At 41.1% G+C, this 23,866-nt stretch overlaps 1 protein-coding gene across 9 annotated transcripts in view; it reads right to left on the bottom strand.

Moving 5' to 3' along the window:
• FSTL4 (follistatin like 4) overlaps positions 1–23,866 on the bottom strand; it is a 540,889-nt gene that overhangs the window by 279,883 nt on the left and 237,140 nt on the right. The window contains exon 1 of one of the 9 annotated variants that reach the window (XM_065555944.1): positions 13,412–13,904. The exons of the other annotated variants lie outside the window; for them this stretch is intronic. The gene's annotated coding sequence lies outside the window, so the exon portion shown is untranslated. Of the gene's footprint in view, positions 1–13,411; positions 13,905–23,866 lie in introns of those variants that run through there. 9 annotated transcript variants of the gene reach the window in all.

Genomic DNA, 23,866 nt, shown 5'->3' on the forward strand with positions numbered 1-23,866 from the left:
AGCTTTTCCTTAAGTCACAGATTTGATTTCCTACGGGTTGTGAGTCTCCAGTTCCCACAGAGCAGCACTGGTCTCTTGATCGATAGCTTTTTGAAAAGCTTTTTCTCAAATCTCATTTGAACATCTTGGGCTGTTCTTTGTCTTTTCTTAAAGCTTGCCCGAATCTGAAGATACTTTTCTCTTCACAACCTACATTACTTTGGGGTACCTATTCTATTTTACAATTTAGGACTGAGCTATGCCAAACACCTTGTGGCATATTCTCATGTCAATGCCTTTGACATTTGCAAGTGGATTGATGCTCATAGCAGTTACGAGTGTAAATAATGACAGGTTTCAGAGTAGCAGCCGTGTTAGTCTGTATCCGCAAAAAGAAGAACAGGAGTACTTGTGGCACCTTAGAGACTAACAAATAAATAAAGTGTAAATAAAATACGCTGAAATGACACATTAACTCATCAGGAGCAGTTGGAGTAAATCTGAACACTCATTACTCTGCAGTTGAAATTAGTTTTGTATTCCTGCGTCAGAACAAGTCCTGGTTAGTTTTTGCATGAGAGACTCCTCAGTGAAATCCCAGGATGCTGCAAGAACTGGTGATGGTAATTTAGTTGGTTCTCTCCCTTCTGCCTCTCAGATAAGATAGAAAAGATAGGGTCTCACTGCTTCAGATCATTACAAATCCACTGGGACTATCATGCAGGATGTAACCCCGCTGTCTAAGACAAATTCCACTTTGGGTAATAACCACATTTTGCCTACCAAATTCAGCTTGATGTTTCAATTGGATGCACTATTGATCTTTATTCATATGCAAAATGGTTATATAATTTTGTTTTGTGCTCTGAATGTTCCATTCCAGAGGCAGTTGTATTTTAGTAGTAGCTGAAGTAATTTCGGCATACAGTTTCTGAATATTACGGCAGTCTAGAAATTCAGGCATTTTGTAATTGTAAGGTATTAACAACAAGACATTTGTATACGTGCCTATCCATATATGAGCTCTACCGACATCTCATTTATTTCAGATAAACCAGATGTTCATCCTTTTAGTTAGCAAGTGTATAAAAAGATGTTTCAGAATAAACAGAAAAAAAATAATTCGTAAGCATTTCCCCTATGATTGCAGAGATGGTGTCCACTAGAAGCTATCTGCAAAAGGGAATTCTGCTCGTTTTAAGGAGGGTACTGATTATCAACAGAAGTAAGGAATGTTCAGTATATAATAACCCTATTTTGTCAAGTTGTACGATAGCCTAAGGGAGTAATGGTCAATTTTTCAAAAGTTGGCTCCTGATTTGTATCTGGGTGTATATCTGTTGCATGCACAAATCATATAACTGAGTGTAAAAGTACCCATTTGTGCATACAATTATCTGACTTTTGTAGAAAAATACCTGCTTCTTAATACAGTAACTATGCCCACACTTTTGAGGGGGCACAATTTAAACAGTTATTTTCTAATGTTAACCCTGAGATCTTTATCTTGTTTTAATCCTGTCCCTTCTCTCCAAAAAGAAAAAAAGTAAACGAAAAGTAACTACAAAAATAAGAATGTTTCAAGATTTGCAATAATATTAATAAATACATAAAATAATAATAATTTGTATTGTGCTAGTGCCTGGAAGTCCAATTCAGAGATTAAGAACCCTATTGTTCTAGGTGTTGAACAGATAACATGAAGTGTCAATACAGTTCCTTCTCCAAAGAGTTTACAATCCTGTTTATAACAAAAGACAACAGGTGAACAAAACAGACAGACTGGGATGGGTGGGAAGTGAAGGACAAAGTAACAGTGAAATGTGCAAGTTTTGCATGGTAAGTAATAGTCAGAACTCACCACCTGTCTAGCCAATCTGCTAAATTCTTGCCACCTGCTTAGCAATGTCATGCTTTTCTAATTTATACCCGGTATACAGCAGTTTGAAAACTGGTTTATAATCTCTTACATTAAATCCAAGCTGCATACTGTCATACCTTATGCTACTTTATACTAAAGTAGTTTCCAAAAACACGAATGGCAATTATTTTCAAATGTTTCACAGTTTATTCAAGCTGAGAATTGCTTCTTTCCTTATAAAAATTCAGACTCTGGGCTGAGAAAAGTGTTGTTTTCCTTAAAGACACATTTTTTCAGAAGTTTTAAATCTTACTTTTAAGGTGTTTTTAAACATTGTCATGTTAATATGCTTTTGCTTAAATAAATGAGGTTTTCATGTGTTGAGTCTTAAATTTACTGTTATGTTCAGAGTATTTCTTTGTGACAACAGGGAAAGGTATTTATAAATCAAAAGTTATTGATCTTATTAATAACAGACATGGGTTTTTATTGGCTGCAGGGGATTTAATACTATATTGAAATTCTGAGTGTCATTACTTCACCTGAATTCAATCTCTAGGCATTAAATTCTCCTAAATATCCCTGTTTAGTCAAGGATAAAAACCTTGTCTTGCAGTAATAAATAACTGCAGCGTGGCTGTGAAAAGCCCCAAATCACATCTTCTTATTGATCAGTACTGGGCTGCTTTAATTTAATAATTTGTATGCTAATTTACAGAATTCATTGAGATTGGCATTTTCATTACATAAATTCATCAAAATTTTTCATCTGAGGAAAAAAATATTACACTGAATATCTTACAGTAAAGTTCTATTCACTGAAAATTATTAAACAAAAAAATAGAGAAGTGTAGCTATATATATATAATCCTAGAAACATGTAGCCACTGTATGGATAACAGATTAGATTTGAGTCGTAGGTGTAAGTGGTAAAATAGAAGTAGGCTCACACCACAGGGATATAGGACTAATAAGTATGTATCAAAGATACGTGTGCATTAGTTATTAAGATAAGGCTGTAATGCAAGGCCTACAGGCCTACAAGATCATAGCATGGTCATAAAAGGCCTCAGGTCTCAAAGAGATTGGCATGACTAGTTGACAGAGAGATAACCCTGTGCCAGTAAAGTATAAGATTACAGAAAAAGATGTGTTAAGTGCTGATGTTCCGGAAACTCTGCAGGAATAGACTGGAAAATATGCCGCAAAGTGCCAGTTAATACACAAGACCCCAGATAGTACACTTTGGGGGTTTCTGTAATAATTTCAAATTGCTATGGTAACTCATTGATGTAGACATCAATGAGAATAAGGGGAACTAAGGAGGTAGCCTATGAGAAATGGGGCACCCTAAAATTCATGGGAATCCAATTGCAAATAAGGAAAAAGGAGTTGACGCTCTCATGCATAGGAGTGTGAGTATATTACTTGCGGTTACTCATCCTCGTGTGCTCCTAGAGTCTCCAAACCTAAGGATATTTCTAATGGTGGTTCTCACCCTGCTAATACCGATACTGTAGCACAAATCACTGTGGTTTAAGATACCATTGATAATACCAGCCTATCGATATTATAAAAGGCTACAGAAGACATGTAAAACACATCAAGGTCCTACAGAAGTAACTGAAATATAAAATCTTTCTAAATCCACATGTAGCCCCAGGTGCTTTTCTCCCACATCTGAAAAAATCTAGCGCTCCCAGAATGTACTATATTCTAGAGCTTCTTTCCAATTTAGGCAGGATTCAAAGTAGGAAGTCATATGCAATCCAGGAAATCTTCAGACACATTACAGGATGTTGCACAGCCCTATACAAATTAATTTTGCCAACTGCATCTGCAACAATTTGCAAAAGACCGAAGAAGAAGAGAAGATGGCACTGATACAGAACACCAATGAGGTAGGTATTCGGTCTGGTGTAAAGCAGTGCTGGAAATGAGAAGAACATATGTAGCCATTACAACTCAATATCAGGTTCTCAGACTATTAACACTAATTCATGCTAGACTAGTCAGTCTCATTGTCACAGCGGGTGACACTAGGGTCAGTCTCATCGTCACAGTCATAGGACAATAGCAGTCTAGCACTACTAAATATACTTTATCCCATGGGAACCTGCAGGAGCCACCACAATTCCTTTGACAAAGAAACCAGGCTGGGGTATTATTTTCTAACACACACTCTGCCCCAGCTTGCTTCAGATCATACATTTCTCTTCTGCATACAGTGTCATTAAGTTGTGGAATGTGAAATTACCTATTTTGTGAAGCTGGCAGGAAGGAACATGGTAACTGCAATCAAATGCAGCAAGGGATTTTATGAATGGTTTGCTGGAAAACCTCATTCAGGTTCACAAATCAGCTCTGCAATATCCCTAATTCCTGTCTCCACAGATGGGTGATTTATTGATCACCATTTCATGCAGTCTCATTTGTCTAGAATCAGCCACTCAAACTCAGGCTGCAACTGACTCTAGTGCTGCTCTTTCATGTCAGATAACTGTTCAGTTAGGGAGAGTGGGTAACTCATGCGATCCCCTTGTACTCAGAAATAAGTGCCAGTTGTACCTGTTCTCTTGGACTAACCTTTGTCATATTTGCTAACCAAGCAATTTATTTAATTTGTTTTTGCAACTGAAGAGGTGAGGGATTGATTTACCATCTCAACTATGATCAAGTACTCCACCAGGCTATCTAGAAGACTATCTGCTCCTTCCCTCAATTATCATTTGAACAAGAGAGATTGAAAATAGCGCTCATATTTCCTGCATCAGTTTAAATAACTAATGATTGCTGACTTCTGGAGTTGTACCACCTGGTGACAATGGCTAAAGAGACTTATTTGTTAGACTTAATATCTACGGCAGGGGTGGCCAACCTGTGGCTCCGGAGCCACATGCGGTTCTTCAGAAGTTAATATGCGGCTCCTTGCATAGGTGCCGACTCCGGGGCTGGAGCTACAGGCGCCAACTTTCCAATGTGCCAGTGGTGCTCACTGCTCAACCCCTGGCTCTGCCCCAGGTCCTGACCCCACTCCACCCCTTCCCCCAAGACTCCTGCCCCTTCCCCAGAGTCTGCCGTGCCCTCGCTCCTCCCCCTTTTCCCCCAGAGCCTCCTGCATGCTGTGAAACAGCTGAATGTGGCGGGCGGGAGGCATGGGGAGGGAGGCGCTAATCTGCAAGGCTGCCGGCGGGCGGAAGGCACTGGGGGTGGGAGTAGGGGAGCTGATGGGGAGGCTGCTGACATATTACTGTGACTCTTTGGCAATGTACATTGGTAAATTCTGGCTATTTCTCAGGCTCAGGTTGGCCACCCCGATCTACAGCTATGTCTACACTTAACCTGCTACACCACTGTGGCACTTCAGTGTAGCCACTTGCTACAGTGGTGGAACAGATTCTCCCTGTAGTTAATCCACCTCCCCAAGAGGTGGTAGCTAGGTTGACAGAACTCTTCTGTCAACCTAGCACTGTCTACACCAGGGGTTAGGGCAGCTTAACTACATTGCTCAGTGGTGTGGATTTGTCACACTCCTGAGCAATGCAGTTAAGTCAACTAAACTTTTTAGTGGAGACCTGGCCTATGTATTTTAGGGTTTTATACTGCTTTTATACTTGTGTTTTAGGGTTTTATATAGGGTGGCAGCATTGTAAGTGTCATTTTTGTATTGGAAAGACTTTTTTGAAGAGTATACAGTTAACACATTTGCAAAGCCAGGTTTTACAGCAGACTGGTTTGTGACATTTAGAAATAACAATCCGCATTCCTGAATGCCCCACCTTAATGACAGGGAGGAAGAGAGAAACTAATCTAGAGAAAAAGTGTCTAGAGGGGCACTTTTACAGGGTAAAAGGTTTGCGTGTATCTGAGTGTCCACACACGTGTTTGTCTTTGTTTTACCAGTCTCCTGGTCACAGATAATTCTCAGCAGACACTTCAACAATCTGATTTTTAAATAAATATTTTCTTCTTCTTCTTCTTCTTCTAAGCTTCTCATCCTTTCCACACTCTGTCTTAATCATTAATCTCTTGTCAGCCAGTTCTTTCACTCTTGTTATAAGTGACAATATCTTTTCCTAATTGGTTAATTTGGGGAGGAGGAGAAAGGAGATAGATAGGTGAATTGCTGAGTTCTTTCCCCACACATGATGTGACTAGTCTTCTGAGGTTTGCAACCTGCCTTTACACTAAGCTATTCCTTTGATGGAAAACACACAAATAAAGACTGTGTAATCAGACTAGTTAATCAAGCCATAGTAAAGAACTTGGTAGCAGCTAATTAAAATACCCAGTTAATCATAACTTCGTCAGCACCTGCTAAAAGTGAGCCAGTAAAGCACATGCTTTTGAAGGCAATATGGAATGAAAATAAGACAAAAATATGATTTTATCTCTGAGAACCAGTGTTCAGAAATCAAAACAAAATGGTGAAATTGTTTATTTAGCTTCTTCTATTTTCACTGAGTGTGACTTCTAGACTTTCAATTCCATGGATTAGTCAGAGCCCAGAGCCCACACAGAGACAGGTATGGTCTTGTCGTCGCTTACTAATATCTGAGAGCAGTTTTACTCCTCATCACTATCGGTCCGGAGAGTTTCATTTTTATTCTCAAAACTCTTTTTACCCTGAAAATGAAAATGCTTCCTTTGAAGAGGAGGCAGCCTTTGTGCCGCCCATTGCCACAACACGCCTGCAAATCATGAAAGACTCTTGGAAGAGCAGAGCAAAACAGAGCCAATGTAACTGTTATTAAAGCCTTATTCCCTCCTGACACTGGAGGGAAGATGACAGCGCATAATGTTGCCAACCATGACTTGGGTCTGCAGCAAAGCACTCTCAGAGCAACTTTCAAGTATGAGTCAGAGCCTGCATGCAGGGAATATACAGCAGCTTCTGACCCTGGTATGACAAAAGCGGTTTTCTGATTCCCAGAACAAGGGTTATGCATACAGCAAGAGTTATTACCATTAGAGGTTGTGATACAGCCAACCTTATGGTTGTAGGTGAAATAATTAACTGTTACTGCATCAATGTTACAGCTCACCCTCTGCATTAGCATTACTCCAGTGCTAACCTCATCACATTGATCCTTGCCCATGACACCTTATAAGGCTCTGTTTATGTGTTCTGCTATTAAATTACATTGATAGCAGATTAGCAACTGTGCCTTCCATACAAAACTATGAATTCCAAGATTCAGAGAGCTGAATTCTTTTCTCCCTCCAGCACTTCTTACAATCATTGGTGTAATTCAATTGACTTTAATGCAGTTATTCCTGACTCGCACTAGTGGAGGTGAGAGGACAATCAGGCTTAGTATACTATACACATGCTAGAGTTGCCAGGGATCCTGTCAGATCTACTGATCGGACACCCTAAGTCCAGTTACTGCAGGCAGGGGAGACAGGGAGGTGCCAGGTCATCAGCCGCACCATCCCCTACTCAACCGGGGATGCCCCCTATCCATGTTGGGCGATTGCAGCTCCCAGCCACAACTCCACAGGTGAGTTCGACCTTACCCAGGGGAGGGGGAGAGGGAAGAAGGAGGGGGGAAAAGCAGCGAGTGACAGGCTGGAGGGAGGAAAGAGGATAAAATGGGGGCGGGGCCTTGGGGGAAGAGGCGGGGCAGAGGCAAGGCTTCTGGGGGAAGAGGCGGGGCAGAGGTGGGGCCTCAGGGGAAAGAGGCTGGAAATGAGAAGTGCTGGAAATGAGAAGAAGGGGTAGGGGAAGTTCTGGCACTTCCGCTGGAGTGTCTGGTTTTTAAATATTACAAATCTGGCAACCCTATACACATCATGGGGGCCTCACTTGCCTTTAGCAGTTATCTGGAATTAAGTAACTTTTTCTTTAAAAAAATATGCCATGCAGAACCTGCATCCCCTCCTACACTGCTAGCTGTGATGTAGCTTGCTCAGGAGCTTAAGGAGATCACTGTGTAACCCATGCCACCCCCCAAAAAAAGAAAAGTATAAAGGGGTGTGTTTGGGGGAAGCGTCACAAAAAAGTTGCATCTGGCAACAGGCACCAGATGTAGACTGAGCCTGTATCTATGGGGTGGGGTGGGCAGCATAAAAGATGAGAAAATTGGGGTAGCAAGTTGACTGGGGCACTCAGAAGAGGAAGGATATTGGAGTGGGCAGGAAGAAAAAAGAAGCAACTAAGAAGCTGAGTGACTCTTATTACCTTGGCCACTCTGCTACTGTGCTGTGTGTGTGTCTTGCCCATTGATATTGTGAATCTGCAAGCTCTCTGGCGCAGGGAATGGGTCTTAGGTGCTATGACCACAGACAGTAACACACTGTGGATGCTAGCAAGTTATTAATATATAATTTATTACTAATATTAGCAGATTGGAAGGAAGTGAGTAAATTACAAGATTTCAATCTGGCAGCATTAAACTAGCGGGTGTGTTGGGTTTCTTTATATGCTGGTTGCTTTTGTATCTGGGCCCCAAAAGTGTATCTCTTGGACAAAATACTACTTACTCTATCTGCCTCCTGCAATGGGATTTTACATTGTTTGCATCATTCACCACCTGCAGTAGCAATTCCAAAATGTGACCTCTCTTTTTTGGAAAATTTATATTAACATAAACATTTCAAACGGGCCCAGATCAAAATCCCTGTACCCAAAGAACCCTGAAATGTGTGGAAATCTGGATCTGGATCCATGCCTACCCCTAATTAAAACTACGGAAACCATCTCTTTGGCCACGAAGAGACAATCAAGAGCGGGTGAAGGCTTTGTGTAAATTAGTTTTCTTCCCTGTTCGACAAGTCTCCTGATTTTAAAATGGACGTTTCCCTCTCTGATTCTTCCTCTGCTTCTACATGACTTCCAATGGCCACAGGGGATTTTTGTTCAAGTTCATCCAGCTCTGATGAAATGGCATGGACTCCTGTGATCTCCACTCAGCTGTCTGTCGCGGGCTGGTAAAACAGTCTCTTATTGTTTCTTTTTAAAGTCTTGATTGTTTTTCCTTCCAGAGAGAATCCAATTGAGGACAATATCCCCCTCTCAACAAGGTACATTTTAATATTTCTTGAAGGGCATTGAAATATATTTTGATCTCAGTTACACCACTGTAAATTCAGACTTACTCCATTGACTTAAAAGATAGTTTTAGGTTTTTCAGGAATGATTGGTGCATATCACTGAGGCAGGAAAGTATGTCATTAGAACACACCTTTGTGTTTTGTAGTTTACTGGCAGGATGTGAGGAAATAAGTGTTCACAGAACAGTAGGTGAGCGACCTACTACTACTGTTAGCTAAAGGCCATTTTTACTACCCTTACTCATCCCGAGTAACATTTATTCATCTGAAAACTTCCACAATACAATTTGAAGTCAATGGGACAAGTCACAGAAAAAAGAGCTTAAAGATCGCAGAATCCATCCCTATGGTAGTTCCTTTGGCTTACATGATGGAGGACACATGTTTCTGGAGCTTGAGGACCAAGTTTCTAGTCCCAGCTCTCCTTCTGTGTGTGTGATTTATGTACCAATTATGGGTGTGGGTCTGCAGTCCATGAAACTGCTGCAGCGTGACCAGTTAGGGAGGTCTGACACGAGCTGTGGCAAGGGAGGTCAGTATCTGAGATTCATACAGCCAGTGCTGTGGAACTGTAGGGTCAGTTAGGTTCCTCTTGTGTTGTGCCATGGAAGACTATGAAATCCGTGAGAGCTGTACTCATGAGGTTGGAATTTAAACTGGGTTCACTCTCTGTAATGCTGAGCAATGCTTAATCATTGAGTTCATACAGTTGTATAGTCAAAGACTGACAGCTGTTCCGGTACTGATGAAAGTGTATGTGCAATATTAAGCTGTTCCCAAGTGAGTACTCCTAATAATAAGAAAAAATCACTGCACTAGGAAAAGACCAAATTAATGAGGTTTAAGAGTTTAAATTGCCAGACTTTGCTCAGTTCTGAAATTCAAGGCTTTACACAACATTTAAGGACCCAGAAAATCCACTGCTTTAGCCTTTTGTCTGAACAAATTGGGTAATTATTGTGCCTGAGACATCAATTATACAATAATGTGGAAGTCTCTGTATTTGGATCTAGAGTAGCAGCCGTGTTAGTCTGTATCCGCAAAAAGAAGAACAGGAGTACTTGTGGCACCTTAGAGACTAACAAATTTATTAGAACATAAGCTTTCGTGGACTACAGCCCACTTCTTCGGATGCATCCGAAGAAGTGGGCTGTAGTCCACGAAAGCTTATGCTCTAATAAATTTGTTAGTCTCTAAGGTGCCACAAGTACTCCTGTTCTTCTTTTTATTTGGATCTAGACGATCTTCCTCAAAAACGGTAAATGCCGGAAGGGAGATCCTCTTCCTAATAAAGGCCTCATCTTGCAAAGTAAACTGGAGTGGGATTTGGGACCCTTAGCACTTTGCAGGATTGGGCCCCAAACTTGTGCTTAAAAAGGGATGTTTGGAAGGACACATTTTATTGGATGATCAATATATACAAAAACTTAAATCAGAGTCCAAAAGACATGTCAATTTCCCTAGCTATTTTACAATAACTAAATCTATTTTTCCAATAATTTGTTCTGCTCCTCTTATTGATCTATAACACTCAATAGACAATTGTAAAATGACTATTTTCATAGGTTGTTGGTGCCAATTTCGGTGTAATGCTAAAAATACAACTGTCCCTAGGTTGATATACACCTGCTTGTGTCATCTGTTATCCTTGTGACCTCATATCATTGCTATTTATTCAAATTTAGGAAGACTTGTTCATATCAAGACATAAAGGCATGGGAAAGTCGGCTGGTTCTAGCTGTTATATTTGCTAAATTAATAAGTAGGATCTTTACTGATCATAGGTGACATCTACAGTGGAGCTTGCATTTTACTGATCAGATATGTCTCTGCAAGATGCCAACAGAAATATATAGGATGCCAATAAAATGCTAGGTAATTCATTTAATTGCTTAGCGTCTGTGCTTTGTAATAGGTTATTCTGTGTTTTTATTTAAGCTCTGAAAAATACCAATTGGGGGCATTATATCAACGGGAAAAAAATAGGGGTGGGATTTTTACAAAAATTGCAGGGATTACCTAATTCTGCTCTAACTGATGGCAATTGGAGTTTTACTCGGCCAACACTGAACATTTTGAAATCCCACCCTAGAACTCCAAGCTTAATAAAAAAAGCTAACATGCTTCTTGGAAATGTATATTATTATTATTATTATTATTAATATAATTTTTTATCAACTACATTTTTGGAGTTTGATAAGATTTCTCTCTCTCCTCTCCCACCTCCCCAATATATTTCCATGTGCAAAAAAGCCCCATGGTATATTTTTTCCACTTCTTCCCCTAGCTGTGCCTACACCAAGTGTTCTACTGAAGGCAGTTTGGCTCATTTACTCAGTGACAGCAGTTGCACTATCCTGTTGCTGCAGGGAGTATGTAAACTCCCTGGCATTCAGAAGGCACTTGGAGCATGTAGTCTGCCCATCCACAAGTCAGATTTAATAATGCTTTCATATTCACAACTGGAGAAGGGAAACTGGCTGCAGACCAGGAAGGTGGTGTCTCTCACCCTGTTGCTGCTGTCTGAGTTTATTATTTGACTATAAATGTCCTAGATTATAATCATCCTTCCTGCTTATCTGTGATTATGTGTGATGTACAGAACATAAGACTCAGTAATATCTTGTGTACATGGAGGAATACTTATGATGAGCAGCTTGGCATACCTGCTACTGTGGCTAAAGATGCTGTTCTGTATTGTGCATATATTTCTTTATCCAAACCCCTGTTTTGTTTTGTTTTTATTTTGTGTGGTGACAGTTGCATCAACAGTGATTCTGATCTCTGGGTCCTAACAGCCTAAACACCTTTCTACATAGCCCCTTGTCCTCTTGTTGAATGCAGAGCTGGGGGGGGGGGGATATTGCATTTGATTTGCTGCAGTTCTCATGGGTTGAGTTAGGGATCTGCCCAGGTCAGACAATTCACCTCACAGGTGACTGGTGTGACAGATATTGCAACCCTATGTGATATCTTTGGGGACCACTGTATTAAATTTATGAATGATTTATGTATGACTGCATTCCACTGTATGTGGGAGGGAGAGTTACCGGAGCTCCTCCAGGAACAGAAAACCATGGGTGGAGATTAAGGCAAGGCGTCGAAACCATAAACAACCCCAGAGAGATACGTTTGCATACACTGGTTGAAGTTGGGTTTTCCAGAGGTCATGAAATGAAGAAAGGGCTTTTGGAATAAATGGAGGAGTGTAAACAAACTGCTGGTCTTCCTTTGATTCAACAAACTGACAGAATCTTGGTTCCTAGGGGGCCCCCAAACTTTGCTGAAGGATTGGAAAGACTGCCACCTGTGCTGGGGTTGGGGGTGGCCTCTGATAAGTGTTTTGTCAGTGTGCAGGGCCGCCCAGAGGCGGGGGCAAGTGGGGCAATTTGCCCCAGGCCCCGGGACCCACAGGGGCTCTGCGAGCCCTGGCTGAGAATCCCTTGCCTGGGATTTTTACTCACGCGGCAGCGCTCTGGGTCTTCGGCGGCACTTTGGTGGTGGGCTCTTCATTTGCTCCGGGTCTTTGGCGGCACTTCGGCGGCGGGTCCTTCCGTGCTGCTGAAGACCTGGAGCGAGTGAAGGACCCGCCGCCGCACTGCCACCGAAGACTCGGCGCGCCCCCTGGTGAGTACAAGTGCCACAGTGGGTGGCGCCTTTTTTTAATGTCCGCTCCCCTGAAATTGCTTTGCCCCTGGCCCCCTGATTCCTCTGGGCGGCCCTGTCAGGGTGTAGGAATTTTTTTCCCCCTCTGTACTGCTTTTTTTTTTGCCATATGAATAAATGTGCTTACTGAGAAAAAGCTATGTGGTACCTTGTAACTGTTGGCAATACATTGTCCATAGACCTGAGAGAGAATCCAGTACACAGAGGTTGGTCATTAGGTAGTCTGATTTGCTGGGGATATCAAAGTGTATGTCAGGAAGCTTAAAACTCCTGGTCAGAAGAGAGTGAGACAAGGGTCTCTGCCCAGAGAGAGATGATGACTGAAGACCTGACTGAAGTGGACCATGGCAATGTTCCCTCTAATTTTTTCCATCCATGTGCGGAATGAATTTTGTTATGTGCACCAAATTATCAAGGTAGTGTGTGGATGTGCGCCACCAGGAGAAACAAAAAACCTAGATATAATATATATTTTTAAAAAGTCACTATAGGGTGAAATTACTCCAGCAAGGACAGGTTAGGCATTTTAGAACTCACTACCCAAAGAATTAAATTTAAGCATAAGAGAGAAATAAAAATTATGAAATGCATAGACAAGATAAAAAACCAAAATAGCATACTTTGAAAGAATAAAATTACAGAGAATATATGTGCATTGCAGAAGTAACAACAACAACACAAGTATGCGTTGGGAGGTGAGTGTGTGACACAGTGTGTGTGTGTGTGTGTGTGTGTGTGTGTGTGTGTGTGTGTGTGTGTGTGTGTGTGTGTGTGTGAGAGAGAGAGAGAGAGAGAGAGAGAGAGAGAGAGAGAGACAGCCATGCTCTCTTTAAGTAGATTGGCACTCACCAGTCTGAAGCCTGCTTGTTCAGATACAGTAGCAGCCACCAGCAAGCTCTGTCCCACTTTTGAGCCCTGTTGTGTGTCTTCCTCCCCTCCCCCCACTCTGCAGAGATGGGGTACATGGGTAGGGCGATGCAGGGAGAGGGGTACACCTCCCCCCAACTCTGCACAGCAAGCAGAAGGCTTTCGGGGTATTGAAATCTTTCCAGGACAAATTGTCCCAGACAATCCACTGTCCTCTGCCTGGTCTGTGCCAGGTCCCCAGGGCTAGTAGGGGAACTTGCCCTCTACTCCAAGTTCAAGCTCAGGGGCCCTCCATTTAGCAGGCAAGACCTGCATTGCTATCCATTGCTGCTATTTCCCTGAGCCTTCTCCTACTTTTCTGGCTTTCCCTTCTCTGGGTTTGCCAGCCTCCCAACTCCCTCCTCTCAGGGAGTAAACATGAACTACCCTCTGTTGTCCTCAACACACCTCTGTCCTCCCAGGGAGTGACAGCAGCCTGCCTTCCTGTAGCCAACTTCTGTTGCCACGTCCTGGGCTTTATACAGCCCCCTCCCCGTTCCTGCCCAGCTGAGCCACATTTAATCAACTCCTGCTCCCTGGATCCTCCTCCAGGTGCAAACTGGGGAGTTAATTGGCCCACTTAGCCCCTTAAGGTCTTCTGTGGGATGACACCCCATCACAGTGCCCAGCGGGTCAATGGATGAGAGTAAGGGGAGGAAATGTAAGAATATAATATGAAAAAGAGAAAAGGGCAAAACAGGCTGAACAAACATACAAATAAATGAAAACAAATGTCACATTCCATAGCAAACATAGTCTTGGCTAATAATGAAGTTGTATGTTCTCAACAAAAACTAATCTTCCTGCAGTCTTTTGACAGATCAGGCTCTTTATTGCACCAGGTTGTTTTCTAACATTTTAGTATACCATTAATTTTGTGAAATGATATTAATGCGCCAGAACTAAACACGTTCACATTTACTGAGATTTGTTTTCTGAAATGTCAGAGTTCCTTTTGCACATTGCAGGGGAAGATTGCTGGCTAGATGCTCCTTCTTTCCTCTGAACCACTTCTCTCTTTCTGCTAATACCAGAAAGAGCTACCTCAAGGCAGAACTTCTTTCTTTTTTCTCTACATGTAGTTTGGTAGCACCCATAAAGAGAGAGGCACTATCCACCTACATAAAGGAAACCAGAGCACTTGCCCTATGGAGCTTACATTCTTTTCTCTGCTGTATTTTTGGACTAATGCTGAGCAAGAAATAAGTACTGCATACTTGAAGCAGTGGAGGACCCACCACTCTGTTCCGTCACATAGTCTTGTGAATTTGACCTTCCAGGGAGGTCACAAACACATTTCAGAGGGACACAAACAATGTCCCTCTCCTTACAGCTACATGGGAGGAGGTTTTCAAACTTTTTTCTGATGTAACATGAGGCCATGGTATGGAAAAGGTTGAGAACCACTGATCTAGACAGATCGTCATGTACAGGCAACCAGAGAGAAGTTCCACATTTTACTGAGCAATTAGGCTCTTTTAAAAAGTGATGGGGATTGTACAAATGCAATGGAATACTGTGGTACTAGGTGAGAAGTTTGAAAAGCAATAAGGAGTCGTTCTCAGAGGCAGAACTCTCATTGATTTACCGGGATACAGGATTATGCATGGATGCAGAGCCCTCATGACTAGGGAAGAAGGAAGTGTGTAAGCAATTCTATACAGCAGAGAGAAAAGATTAAGCAGCAAAAGTAAACAGATGGCTGGGCTTGAATTTATATCAAACGTTAAACTATAAAGTAAGAAAGAGACAAAAATCAGAAATGAGGGAGAAATTAAAAGTGCCATTATTAAGCAGACTGCAAAGAATAATTTTTAAGACATCTGCACATTAATGTAAAATGCCAAACAACTGCTATAGGGAAATTGGACACAGGTTGAAAGGGGGGCTATTTATCTATATTAAAGGCAAAATCAAAATGAGGATCATGGAAGTTAAAATAGTGTATGTAATCTGAAGAATTTACTATTACAAGATACTACTGAAACGAAGAACTTAGTAGGATTCAAAAAAGGATGAGACACTTAGAGGAAGAGCTTCTGCAATTACTTTAGAAAGGATAAACACTCATAAGCCTTCAGTTTTCAGGATAGAAACAAACCTCTCACTGCCTAGGGTTAAGAAGAAAAATTCCCTGCAGGTATATTATATAATCATCCATTGTGAGCTTTATATCTCCTCTAGTATTCTGCACTGTCAGGATACTGAACCAAATTGATCATTGGCTTAGCTGGGTATAACAATTCTTATGTTCCCATGTCTTCAGATCAAGTAACAAGAGGGTAAAAGCTGACACCTAGCAAGGGACATAAAAGGCAATAAGAAGAGGTGCACAGGAGAAACTTTGACAAATTGGAGACTGGTCTAAATTCAATGTGATGAAATTCAATAAGGACAAGTGCAAAGCACTACACTTAGAAAGGAAAAAAATCAAAAGCAGAACTACAAAACTGGGAATAACTGGCTAGGCAGTAGCACTACAGAAAAGGATCATGGAGTTATAGTAGATCACAAATTGAATATGAGCCAGCAATTGGTTATAGTTGTGAAGAAGGCTGGGCTATCCCTTAGCCATGGGAGATAACTGTCTCACTCTACTTGGCACTGGTGAGGCATCAGCGAGAGCAGCGTGTCCAGTTTTGGGTGCCACACTTTCAGAAAAATGTGGACAAGACTGGAGAGAATCCAGAGGAGAACAACAAAAAGGGTAGTAAACATGACCTGTGAGGAAATGTTAAAAAAAACCTGGGCATGTTTAGTTTTGAGAAAAGAAGACTGAGGGCGAGGACTGATAACAGTCTTCAAATACCAGGCTGATATAAAGAAGACAGTGATCAATTGTTCCCCATGTCCATTGACGGTAGGACAAGATGTAATGGGTTTAGTCTGCAGCAAGGCAGATTATTAGGAAGCACTGGAACGGGCTTCCAAGGGAGGTTGTGGAATCCTCCTCATTGGAGGTTTTTAAGAACAAGTTAGACAAACACCTGTCAGGATAGATCTAGGTGTACTTGATCCAGATGTCCCAATTTTATAGGGACAGTCCTGATTTTGGGGTCATTAACTTATATAAGCACCTATTACCCCTCACTCCCATCCTGATTTTTCACATTTGCTGTCTGGTCACCCTAACTTGATCCTCAGTGCAGGGACCTGTACTACATGACCTCTTATGGTCCCTTCTAGCCCTGCATTTCTATGATTCTATGATTTAAAAATATATATATATTAAAAGCCACTGAGTGAAACAAGACATGAAATTATAATGAAAATGTAGGGGCCAGATCCTCAGCTGGAATAAATCATTGATGCTATACGTAGTTCGGTGTTCACTATCTTCTTGTGACCCCAGTTGTGCCTAACTGGGGAATTTACACCAGCTGAGGCTCTGGCCATTTATAAAATTGTCAAGGACAAGACGGACGACACTTGTGAACAGTCAACAAAGCAAGTCATCATGACGAGGGGGTCTGTTTGCAGTTCCTTTTTTAAATTGGGTTTCTACTGCAGCAGAAACTCTTTTTGAGCTAAGCATTGGTATTTTATGTTCATAAGAGTCTCAAAAGGAAAATTTGTTTGCTACTTCTCCATCTCTCATTTTTATGGAGACTTTTAGATAAGTAAATAAAACAGTACAGATGATATTCCATTACAGATTACATTCACTCATCATGACAGTAAATATATGTAATAAAACAGACTAATAAAGCGTCATTTAATCACTTCTCAATTATTGATCTCCTTCAAGCTTACAGCCTCAAAAGGGGACAGGAAGATATATTAAGTAGCCAAAGATTCTGTTCATCATTCCAGAGCATATGCTCGGATTATGCAACAAGATCAAAAATCAGTTAGCCATATGTCTGTACAGCTTTCCTTCCATGAATAAAGTCTTAGGGTACGTCTATACTTACCGGCTGGTTCGGCGGCAAGCAATCGATCTTCTGGGATCGATTTATCGCGTCTTGTCTAGATGCGATAAATCGATCCCGGAAGTGCTCGCCGTCGACACCGGTAATCCTGCTCTGCGAGAGGAGTAGGCGGAGTCGATGGGGGAGCCTGCCTGCCGCATGTGGACCCGTGGTAAGTACCTTTAAGTTTGAACTAAGGTACTTCGACTTCGGTGAATAACGTAGCTGAAGTTGCGTATCTTAGTTCGAACTGGGGGCTTAGGGTGGACCAGCCCTTAGTCAACTGGAAAACAAATGACTTGCATGAGAAGAAACACACACAAAAACCAACCTCCTTTTGGATCACTGCCATTATATGCTGCCAACTGTTATCACTTTAAACAAGTGACAGACCCCAACTTTACACAGATGCTGCAAAAATCCCACCACACCAGAATGTGGCTCTATTTTAGATTCAACTCCTCAAAAGAAGCCAGTCTCTTTGGCAGTTTGAAAGTTTCCTTTTCAATGGGGGTATTTTATACGCTGCATTGCCTATGTCCAAATCTTCTCTTGCAAATGAAAATGAAGCTTTTAAACTTTAAAATAGCTGAAGGTACTAGCTACATCTGAGGAGTCCAAAAGTGCAGACTGCCACCTGCTCACATTTTTAGAACAATACCAAAGTAACTTGTATTCTGATTTTGATCCACTCATTATGTAAAGTAAAATCTAACTGAAAGTCATTGTGGGACCACAAAAGGTCATCACTTTGTCTTTCCATTCCATGCCAGCAAATCTAAAGCCAAAGTCTCATGGGCTTCAGAGAGGGTATGAATTTTTCATCTTAGCTGCCGTTTACCGCAACTAGTGTGCAGTTCAGCAAGATCCTTTGCCAGTTTGTTGGAGTTTTTTAGCTATTGAAAGTAGGAAAAACATATCTAGAGTGCAGCACATGACATAATAGATAACATCTACTCGCCACTGTTCTCCAGTGACCCTGAGACTGTACTCTGGTAAGCAGATCTAAGCTACAGACACAACTGAGGGCTGATTTTCAAAAAGACTCAGCATCTTAGATGGATTTTTCTATTTGCAGGATATTCAACAATTTTTTTCTGTTCCCAAACAGAACTCCCACCCTCAACTAATTTCTCATGAAATGAAATTCCAAAAAATTTGTTTCAAGTCAATCATAACTTTTTGTTTAGATACAGTCAAAACATTTCATTCCTATTTAGAACTTTTAAAACTTTTTATTTAATATAAAAATCTATGAATTTAATTCTGATAAGAAAAATTGAAACGTTCCATTCCACAAATGTCAAGTGTCATCATTATTGAAACACTTATTTTTTTCAGAACAAAAAAAACATCAAGGCATTTTTTGTTGAAAAACCGTTTTGATGAAAATTTTCCAGCCAGCTATCATACTGACCATTTAAAAATCTGGTCCCAGATGTCTCTTGAAAATAAGTGGCGGCAAATGATAAAGTAAACTATTAACTTGTTTCTGAAAATAAACCTGCAAGGAATGGATCTGCTTAACTTTTTTCCTGATCTCATCTCAAGCAGCTTTGCATAAAGATTTAAAATCATGAACAAACCCACTTCTAAGTCCATTCACACCCTCTGGGGACCAAACCTGCTGGCCCTGTCTTCCCCTCACCCCACTGAGACAGTGTTTGTGGTTTCCAATTTTTGTTCGATTACTTTAGCAGCATGAGAATAGAGGAAGATTAAAGTAAAATGACAGAAAAACCATCTTCTAACTTAGAACTTATTCACAATTTCCTGTCTAATTAATTTCAACTCCATTCTAGTGACATTTCTCACATCTTGAGAGGGCAACAAGCCCATGTACAGCCTTTTGCATGTTGGTGGTGGGGGGAAGGGTCTGATGCTCACTGTTGTATGGAACAAATGGGAAAGTAATGGAAAGCTCATACACTGGTTGGTATGGTGCCGTATCCATGACTTCCATGCTGCCTAAGCATAAACTTCAGATTCCAAGCAGCTAATCAAATTTCACTAAATCTGTCCAGTTTTCTGTGGTGCATCAGAAACCTGCAGATGATCATGCGTTTCGGCAGCCAACCTGCCTGTCATTTTGTTAATACAGTCTACAGACCGTAGCATTTTCAATAAAGAAGCAAAAAACATTGCTCACTGACCTGCCTTTCCAGTGACAGGAAGATGATTTCAGCTAAACTGTGCCACAGAAGAGAAAAAGAATAGCTGTCTTAAATAACTGAGATATTAACATATACAAACACGACCCTCCATAGAGAGGTTTAGAAGAACTAACTGCTCTAACTACAGGATATAAATTGAAAGAACTTGTTGGATCCAGTTTTAGAACATTTTATTTGCTATAAATATCTAGTAAAGCCTGTCAGTTTCTTTAGTTCAAGGCACTTCCTCCCATAAAGTGGGTCAGAATTTGCCTCCATTACAGAACCTTCCCATCATTTACGCTGGTTGTCAAGGGGCCATGCCTGTAACAGCCCCGATAAGAAAACTGGAACAGCAAAATTCCTCATTTTTCCTTCCCTTTGGTGTATTTTCCCTTCCCATGCTTCACATAGAACTTCTGTTATGTAAATACAATGATGTGGCTTCCCTTATAGTCTCTTTCCGTGTCAATACTGACAGGCAGACACAAAGATCCAGAAATATTCCTCTTTTCCACCTTCGTCTTCTGCAAGTACCCTATGCAACAGTTCCCCTTCACTTCCCACTGGCAGGTTCATTAATTACCTTCATTGAGGAATTAAATTAAGTTCCTTGTTTGTTCAACATAAAGTGCTTGGTTCTTCTGTCATACATTTCTATAGCAGTTAGGCTATCTCAATCTAATTCCCAGTGGGCATCTGAACACACAATAAACTCACTGTACAAATGAGCCTAATGGGTCATCTTTTGTCCGTGGAGATCCAGACCTGGACTAGAAATGATACACCAGTCAGGAGTAAAGTGAAGTAGAACTTTGAAGTAACTCACACACAATTGTCTGCGCTGTGTTTTGCTTTAGCTGGAGCTATCAGACCCTCACTTTTAGGAGTTCTAAAATTTACCAAACTTACTGAAAACTTAAAGAAATGATCATTTAGAAAAGAACTGTTTTTCATTCATTTAAGTGACTTCTTTACATTTTGTTGCCAAAACAAAGAAAGATATTTGCTGCAGGGCAAAATTTTCATAAGCAACTGTGACAATCCTGGTCTAGATGGGGCATGAGGGGGATGGGGAGGGAGAACAGAAAGTTTACCCCCCCCCCCCCCCCCCGCCCACAAATAAGCAGTTAAAAAATCAAGAGATTGTACCATAAAATGTATAGAGTAAGGTCTATTGGGAAAGCTTATAATGTTCTAAATTCGATAATCATTATGAGATATGTACACAGGCTATGGTTATGGATTTGTGTATAGATAGAACTGTGCTCATAAACTTTGGCTCCACCTCTCAGCAGGGAGGTGAGCCATCAAATGGAGATGCACCTCCAAAGCCAGGTGCTTATGAAAAACCTGACTCAAGTCATGATCCATTGTACAACCCAAGAAAAGACAAATGATGGGTTAATTAGAGTTAATGAAAAGACACTGAAACAACTGGGAATTTCCCCCACTCTGAATAACTATGAGTCACAATCCAGGAGAGGGAGGAAAAGAAAGAAGAAAAGCCTTTTAAAAAGGAGACTTGAAACTGAAGTTTTCATTCAGAAACTGAGGGACAGCCTCTAAGTGGGAAGCTGTCTGTGAAACCATGGATCCACCCTACAGTTAGGGGTATGCAGGGAAACTATTCAAAGGCAATAGGTAACTTGTATTAGAAAAGGGATGTTTATCTAATATAGAAGTGTAAAGCCCGAGGTTGCATCTTTGTGTGTATTTTCTGTGTGACTTGGGGTACGTTTACACTACCCGTCGGATCGGCAGGTAGTGATTGATCAATCGGGGATTGATTTATCGCGTCTACTGTAGACGCGATAAATCGATCCTCAATTGCTCTGCCGTCGACTCCTGTACTCCACCGCAGCGAAGAGACGGAAGCGGAGTCGATGGGGGAGCGGTGGCAATCGACCCCACGCTGTTAGGACACGAGGTAAGTCGACCTAAGATACGTCGACTTCAGCTACGCTATTCTCGTAGCTGAAGTTGCGTATCTTAGGTCGATCCCCCTCCCAGTGTAGACCAGGCCTTGTATGTGTTTGCTTCTCTTATTATTTCATCTTTGAATCTGTGTTGTCTATTAAACAAATGTTTTGTTTATTATTACACAGATAGGTCCATGGTGTGCAAACTGTGCGGAGTGTGGGCCAAAGTCAGCTGAGAAGTGTGTGTGGGGGGGATTCTCATGTCATGGCAGATTTGGGGGTGGTGGTGGATGTATATCAGTACAGGAAGCCATGGCTTTGGCGCTAATTTTGCTGTGCTGTAATGATCCACATGGCAATGTTAAGTTGCCAGTTGACAAGTGATATGTGGGAGCTATGTGTCCAAACAAGTGAGCAGATAAGTGCCAGTGAAGAGGTCCATAGAATTTGTGTATCAGCTCTGCAGGTTGTCCTAGTCAGTTTCTAGACGAGATTGACACACAACTTTATTTTATCATGACTATTTTTCCAGGTGCTAGTACTATGTGGGCTTCGGTCTAATGTTTTGGGCTGGGATTGTGTCTTATCTACTGATCACAGAAGTCCACATGCAGTTCCACCCTAGTCATTTGATTATTTAGATGGAATGATGACATGACAGTCTTGGTGTGGTTTGCTTTTAGCTGACAATACAAGAAATATTCTTCCATTGTTTAAAGTCCGTGGTTAGGATTTATTCTATGACAGGTAAATCCTGTGCCTGTTTAGTGCAACATTATTAGCATAGACAAATTTCTGAGATGAGGTTCTGGGAAGGTTGCTGGTATAAATGTTGAAAAGGTTCAGTATTGGGACTGGTCCCTGTGGTAGGCCATCACTGAGAGTTTATGACCTTCTGACCTAGTCACCAAGGAAAATGTGAAATCTATGCTCCTAAGAGATGGTTGAAAAAAATAATTAGGCTTCTAAATCCCTTAGGTGCTTTTGTAAAGTTTGGTCAGTCATCTATTTTCCATGGAAATGTGCACTGAAAACTCTTTGCTTTATGTCTAGGCTACTGGTACTACAAACGGGCCCATTCCAAGTAAGTTTCACCATTTAATGCATTTTGTGAGCCTGTGGTACTCTTTAAACTGAAAACTGTACAGGGCAGAGGCTGTCTCTTACATATGTTTAGACAGTGCCCAGCACAATGGGCCCATGAGACACTACCATAATACATAACGATAATAATAATTTCTAAGAAAATATACTTCTGGCAGTTCTTATTTTAGCAAAGCTGCTTTTAGATAACGTTCAGTAGTTGCAATAGTATCCCTACCTCCCTTTATAGGATGTACATGTATTTGAGGTTTTACGCAGTATTTCATGCTTTTCCTCTCTTTTCTTTTATAGTCACCTACAGTACTAGCCCAGGAGTGGGGAGTGACACAACTGAATCCTCCGCTGCAGATCTGCAATGCCCAGTAGGACAGAGTTGATCAAAAAGCACCCTTTTGAAGTACCTCTCCTTGAAGGGATAACTGTACCCTATTGCCTGCACTAGGATCTGAAACTCTCACTGTCTGCCCAGTAACCCACAGAACTGAACCACAGCCACAGGCTTCACACATTCAAATACACTTTTAAAATCTTTCATACAAAGAGGCTGCACTCAATTCCCCGGCACAGGGAGTCCCTTGGTTAACTGGGTGTCCAAGATACCTTGCACTATTTTTAAAATGCTTGCTCTACGCTATTTTTAGAGCATATTTACCATACTAAAGTACCATATCTATTTTCAGAGTGTTTTATGACCATCTGGAAGAAATCATCACTCTATCAAATAAACGAAGGTTTTCTTATGTAAATGTAACTTACTGGTGAGTGCAGTTTACGGGTCACCATCTCTGCCCAGTCCACAGAGGATATGAGTTTGCTGCAATGAAAACTAGAGTGAATTGATTCTTTAGCTCAACCTGTAGCAGTACATGATTTTAGCTCTGGAGGTTCCCAGGTCAATCCCTGGTGTATCGGCCAAGATGGAAACCATAACACTAATCTCTTACTGAACACAATAGACATTCCTCAATTCCTCTCCTCCAGCCTATCAGGACATTTATATAGGAGACAGATTCATTAATTGCAGCTAGATTTAAAAAGCAGAACACTAAGGCCTTGTGAGTTAAATAGTTTCAAACCAGGAAAGAGTTAACTTACAGCCATGAAATTTAGTGTCAGAGAATAAAAAATGGACAGACATAAATAAGGGTTTTCTAGGGAATAGCCCTTAATATGAATCTGGAAGCCAAAAGAAAATACTAGCTATCACACCCTCTTTATTATATGATTCCTTATGATCTATACAGAGCAAAGCAAATAATTTGAATTGTAATGAATAATTTATTTGGTGATTTTTTTTTTCTGCTTACA

Source organism: Chrysemys picta, chromosome 8 (genome assembly GCF_011386835.1).
Source record: "Chrysemys picta bellii isolate R12L10 chromosome 8, ASM1138683v2, whole genome shotgun sequence".
Taxonomy (NCBI): domain Eukaryota; kingdom Metazoa; phylum Chordata; order Testudines; family Emydidae; genus Chrysemys; species Chrysemys picta.